We start from the raw sequence: 6781 nt of genomic DNA, 5'->3' as shown, positions 1-6781 counted from the left end.
TAGCATGTTCCTGGCACAGCTTAGCTATATTCTGACCTTGTAATGCTATGTACAGTACACTGCATCTTCACTCTGAGAATCCATTTATGCCTGCTGGGAGAGAGGCGTCAGGACTCATTGAATCCTGAAGTGAAGAATGAAATCACAGTGGTTTTCACATTATACCTGAAACAAAACACTTGAAAACTTTCATCAGTGAAATTAAAAAGATTTCTACTATAAACTTGCAGAAAAAGCATGGAGAGCAAAGTGCTCTCATCAATATCCAAACATGAAGTGCCCACATTTGTGATATACCTCATGGCAACAAGTGGGAGACAAAGCACTGACCTATAAAAGTTTCTCAGGTAGAAGAGAATGGATTCCTTGCAGTGGGTGAGGTTAACGAGGAGAGAGGTTCCTGCTCTGTGTCTGATGTGGATGGAGTTAATTTCCTTCACAGCAGCACATATGGTGCTGTGTTTTGGACGTGTGACCAAACCAATGCCGATAACACACCAGTGTTTTGGCTACTGCTGAGCATTACACAGCATCCAGACTTTCTCTTTTTCCCACTGCTCCTCTAGAGACTAAACTGGAGGTGAGAAAGAAGCTGGGAGGGGACACAGCTGGGACAGCTGATCCCAACTGGCCAAAGGGCTGTTTCATGCCATATAACATCATAGTGAGCAATAAAATCTGTGAGAAGAGTCTCTGGGGGAGGCAGCTATTGCTTTGAGACTGGCTGAGCATCGGCCTGCTTGTGGGAGGTGTTGAGTCTTAAAGATCTTTTCCAGCCTAAATGGTTCCATGATTCTGTGATTCACATATGCTCAGTATATTAATCAGGTTGTTCAGTTGTCTGAGACAATGAACTGCATGAAAAATCTATCTCAAATAACAAAGGGAAGGCAATGTTGTATTAATTACTATAAAAATCATATTCAAGCTGTTAAGATTCTTTTCTGCTCCATTACTTTCAAACTAAAGCAAATTAATTTTTTTTTTGTGGACCTGCCATGACAACTGCAATTCTGAATTTGTTAACATTTTATGGTTAAATTCTCAGCATTAGCTCTGATTTCTTTATGACTTTATGATATTTCTTTATGACTTTAAGACCACATTGAATTGCAATTCCATAATGTTTTTTTGTACCACTGGGTCTGGAAACCTCCAGATTCTGCTCTGTTGCACACTACACCAACAAGCCTCATTGCAATGCTGAGTTTTCCTAAAAAAGAAAGAAAAAAAAAAAAAAGAAGATATTTAATACAGTCATTAAAAATGTGAACCACTTTTATGGCAAAAGCCATCAAACAGTTTATATGTCATAAAGAAACAGAAATATGATGTGGTGCCTGCGTGATCCATATGTAAAAAATAATCTGGGCCTTTAAAAACCACCCTGCAGGCACCCAAGGTTTTTTTGCTTTTAAATTAGTGTGTTCTGTGCATACTAGGAATAATAAGTTTTCTAATAGCTTTTCACTAAATTTTGTCCCAGCCTTGGTGAGCTTTAGTTCTCCACTTAGACATTTAAATCAAACAAAATTTAATTTACATCGTGTTTCATCACCAGGTCCCAGTTCTGCAGAGCACATTGATTTACTTTCTGCTACATGCCTGTCATCAGGGTGCTTTTCCTTTATCTCTCATCTCTTAACTCTAGTTACAAGCTTTTTGTAGATCATTGTATCAGCACAAGAGTTTTGCAGTTATTGTGTCACAGCCTTGTTTCTGGCATTAAGAACATGATCTGTGGACAGAATTGTTTGGGTATGGAACCAAGCGAATGGATTTTGTATGGAAGGAAAAACAAACGCAGTAATAATAGGCATAAAGTGATACTGTGCTCAAAGTTTGATACATTCTGGGAACATAAATGCTGTTTCATATTTCATAGAGTCACAGAGTACTGAGGGTCGGAAAGGACTTCTTAGGAGTGTCTAGTCCAGCTCCCCCTGAGCAGATTGCACAGGATTGCAATATCCAGGCAGATATGGAAAGTTTCCAGGAAAGGAGACTCCACAGCCTCTCTGTGCAGCCTGGTCCAAGGCTCAGACACCCTCACAGGAAAGAAATTTTTCCACCTGTTCAGATGGAACCTCCTGTGTCCAGTTTCTGTCCACTGCTCTTTGTCCAGTCTCTGGACAATGCTGAAAATAGTCTGGTTCCATCATCTTTACCCCTGCGTCTTAGCAAATAGAGGGCTTTCAGTGCCTGAAGGGGGCCTACAAGAAGGCTGGAGAGGGACTTTTTACAAGGTCTCGGAGTGATAGGAGGAGAGGGAATGGATTGAAGCTTAAGGAGGACAGATTTAGACTGGAGATTAGGAAGGAATTCTTTACAGTGAGGTGGTGAGACACTGGAACAGGTTGCCCAAGGAAGTCACGGATGCTCTGGAGGTGTTCAAGGCCAGGCTGGATGAGGTCTTTAGCAACCTTGGCTAGTGGAAGGTGTCCCTGCTCTTGGCAGGGGGGATTTGAAGTAGATGATTGTAATGGAGGGGTAATTAATTGATGTGAGATGGATTTTCAAAATTAATATTGTTTATTAATTTTGTTATTTAGGAGTCTCTGCCCCCTGACCACTGATTTCAATAATAATTGGTTCTTTGCACGGTCATGGAAACATTATGCAAAGGAATAACTGGCTCTAGAACAAAGAACCAGCAATATATAAACACCAAATTCAGTTGAACTGGCAGAAAAGCTTCTTGTGGTCCATACACCGCTTGCCCACTAGATGGACTTGGGAAGCTCTTTTCTCCTTAAGGTAGAAGGCAGTTGGCTAACTACAAGAGGCTTTAAGTATTTACTCACAAATACTCACAGGGCTAGCTACAGATCCAGACAGCACCCAAAACACGTGCAGGGACTTCTGTCAATGTCTTCTCAGCTGCTGAGGCTTGCAATTCTTTCCAGGCTCCACAGGATGCTGGAGAAACGAGGCAGATGATCTCTGACCTTATCCTGATTTCTCTGGACAATCTGTGTGTCTCTTCCAGGGCTCCTCTTTGTTGCAGGTGTAGGCAGGATGTCTTGTGATGTACAGTCTTAGCACAACATCACAGTAGCCATTCATACCTACTGTGTGGAGGCATTTGTGCCTATATCTGGTAAACTCAAATGAGTTTCCAGGTGTTTAAACCCAAAGTATAAGGATTTGTTATTCAGCAGAGCTAACTTACATCTCAGCATGGCATAGCAGAATGCAATAAGGTAGTAGCACTGCCAGCAGCAAAGAGCAATGGCAGCAGGCAGGAGCAGGCAAGCAAGCACAAATACAATGTCATAGCATGTTGTGTTACCTGCTCATCTCTTTTATCAATGTAGCCCGAGACCTAATGGGCCTTTGGACACAGATTAGCCGATTAGAATGGCAGATAGCCAAGCTTGACCATATTAGGTGAAGCCATAGGCTTGCTTTACCCAAATTTGGGAAAAACATAGGCCTTGCATGAGGGAGGCACAAGCCAAGTGTATGTGCCTTGTTTACCACAGGATGCAAACAGGATTAAAACAAGTCTGGGCAAGCCAGGGTCCTTAGACTCAGTGGCTCCAGGTTCCTGTGTCCTCTTTCCCACGGTTGCTTCTCCCCATAGCAGGAGGAGGGAGAGCAGAAAAACATGTCTCGTCAAGCAGCACAAGTACAAGCCTATTTTGGCCTATTCAGGCTTGCCACATCAATGATCTTTAAGGTCCTTTCCAACCTAAACCATTTTATTAAATTATGAGTCTGTGATAAGGTAAAAATGCCTTTATGTTGAAGGTACTGGAGAACTGGACCAGGTTGTCCAGAGTTTGCAGAATCTCCTTCTTTGGAGACTTTCCAAACCTGACTGGACGTGATTCTGGGAACCTGGTCTGAGTGATACTGCTTTAGCAGTGGGGGTTGGACTAGGTGATCTCCAGAGGTTCCTTCCAACCTCCACCATTGTGTCATTCTGTATCAGGAAGACATATCTTGCTCTCCAAAAAGCTGTTAAAACAGATGACAATCAAGACAACTGAGCTATGTAAAGCAGAATTTGGAAGGACCTCTTTATCTGATTGAGACAATGTATATGCTTGTGTCAACAGACACTGAGAAGAAGCTGCAAGAGTGTTCACCCTGTTGCATTTTATCTCAGCTCATATTATGCTGGAACATCCCTTCCTCTCAGTGTAATTATGTGATTTTCCTGTAATAATTTGGCCTCATAATCATGCTTTTGAGTCATGTTTAGGCAGCTTTAAGAACTTCAAGGATTCATCATTATCCACACATCAGGGACCAGAATTCTATTCTAGGACAGCAGAAATTTTACAGAACTGTTTCATAGAATTCTTAGTAAATTTTGTTTAAAGCTGAAGAGTCCTCACCTCATTTTGTCTAAAAGCTGTTCTATTCACATTGTCCTTCACCAAACTTTCTCTCTATTTCTACTGCTCATCATGTGTCTCCTTAGAGCAGTTGTGGTATGCAAGAATGAGGTACACTTGCTTTATTAGTGGCTTAAAGAGATTTCCTGTTTCCCTTTCTAATAGTTTCTTAAATGTTCTTGACCACTGCTGAACAGGGAGAGGCAGTTTTAATTTACTCCAAAATTTCTATTCTTGAGCCATAGCACTATCACCTTTATCTGCTTAGAACTGTCTACAACTACCTGAAGGGAGGTTGTAGCCAGGAGGAGATTGCTCTCTTCTCTCAGGTGGCCAGCACCAGAACAAGAGGACACAGCCTCAAGCTATTCCAGGGGAAATTTAGGCTCGAGGCGAGGAGAAAGTTCTTCACTGAGAGAGTCATTGGACACTGGAATGGGCTGCCCGGGGAGGTGGTGGAGTCGCCGTCCCTGGAGCTGTTCAAGGCAGGATTGGATGTGGCACTTGGTGCCATGGTCTAGCCTTGAGCTCTGTGGTAAAGGGTTGGACTTGATGATCTATGAGGTCTCTTCCAAGCTTGGTGATACTGTGATACTGTGATACTGTGATACTGTGATACTGTGATACTGTGAAAGGCTTTTCTCGTGTGCAGTACTTTGCACTTATCAACACTGAATTCCACCTTGTTCTTTTCTGGCCACTCAGTATGGCAAGAGCCTCTGCAACTCTTGGCAGTCAGGTTTTGACCATCCTGACTTAAGTTCCTATCAATCCCTAGGAAACTCTGTCACTTTTCTGTTCACCTTCTCATTTGGGACATTCAGCAAAACAGAATCCTCAGTACAGGAAAACACGCTTGGTAATTGCACGGCGAACTATTTTTGGTCAAGAACATTCATTGTTGAATCTCCAACTTATTGGAAGTCAGCTGTTTTTAAGACACACAGATACAGTAAGCATCAGAGAGTCTACTCAGATCCCTTCCCTTCCTGGAGCTTTTGGACTATGGGAGCAGAAGTGGAACAAAGTATGTCTGCTGATCGGGAAACACACTGCGATTTCTCTTACAGCCTTAGCTTCTAATTTCATTTCTCATTTGGAATGGCTCCCAAGTGCTCTGCAAGCCTTGTCTGAATGCCTATAAGGTAAGTCTTTAAAATAATAAACTGAATTAGAGATGTAATAGTCTAAGTTGTTAACTGTGAAATGACAGCTGGAATTTCTCCTTAGAGATGGGATGTTGCCTGCATCACAGTGAGAAGGAAATCGCTAAGCTGATTCTCTGTATTCCTGGAAGCTTTCAGGAATACTTAGCCAATTTTACCTTCAACTGTGGAACAAAGTACTCTGCAGCATCCCCTCGACCTGGATAATGATGATCTGTGGCTGTGGTTGGGATAGACTGAGTATGTTTCATAGCTGAGGATGGCTCCAGGGGTGTCTGTTCCAAGATCTGGACTTTTTGTTCCTGTAGCATCCTGATTCCATGCAAGAGTCTGTCCTTTTTTCCCCACTCTTATGGGCAAGTCTTTTCTTTTCTGAAGGAATAATTTGCATGTCTGATGGTACATTCAAGCCAATATGCACAATCATTTAGATAAATACATCCTCCTGATCCAAGTGTGTCCCACAGATGTGGAGGATCAATCATACTTCAGAGATCAGAACTCCCAGGTTCCCATCTCTGTAATCCTATGATTCTACAATGGAAGGACACTGAAAATCATGTCTTATTTATCATGTATCATTTCTCTCCTCATAGAGCCATTTTGGTTGGAAAAGACCTTTAAATCATAGAGTCCAACCATTATCTAACTCTACCAAGTCTGGTGCTAAACCATGTATGTCCCTCTGCATCTATTGTAGTCCTCCAGGGAAGGAGATTCAACTACCTCCCTGGGGGGCCAGGGTCAGTGTTTGTGAATCTTCTCAGTGAAGATGTTTCTTCTAGTATTTAACCTAAGCCCCTCCTGGTACATCTTGAGGCTGTTTCCTTCCATTGTGTCACTTTTTACTTGGGAGCAAAGACCAATGCCTACCTTGCTACAACCTCCTTTCAGCGAGTTGTAGAGAGCAGCTGAGGTCTCCCCTCAGCCTTCTTTCCTCAGGGCTAAACAACCCCAGTCCCCCCAGCTGCTGCTCACAAGATCTGTTCTCCAGACCTTTCACCATCTTCATTGTCCTCCTCTGGACCTGTCTTTCTTGTAGCGAGGGCCCCAAAACTGAATCCAGGAGCCAAGATGCTGCCTCACCAGTGCTGAGTTCAGGGAACAATCACTTCCATGGTCCTGCTCATCACACTTCCTGATATAAGACAGGATGCTGTTGGCCTTCTTGGCCACCTGGGCACACTGCTGGCTCACATTCAGCCTCTTTTCTTATTGTTTACTCACTGAACTACATTGAAAAAGTATTTTCCAGTTTAGCTTGGAAGG

This window comes from Pogoniulus pusillus, chromosome 10 (assembly GCF_015220805.1).
Source record: "Pogoniulus pusillus isolate bPogPus1 chromosome 10, bPogPus1.pri, whole genome shotgun sequence".
Classification (NCBI taxonomy): Eukaryota; Metazoa; Chordata; class Aves; order Piciformes; family Lybiidae; genus Pogoniulus; species Pogoniulus pusillus.
Note: the sequence above shows the minus strand (reverse complement) of the source record.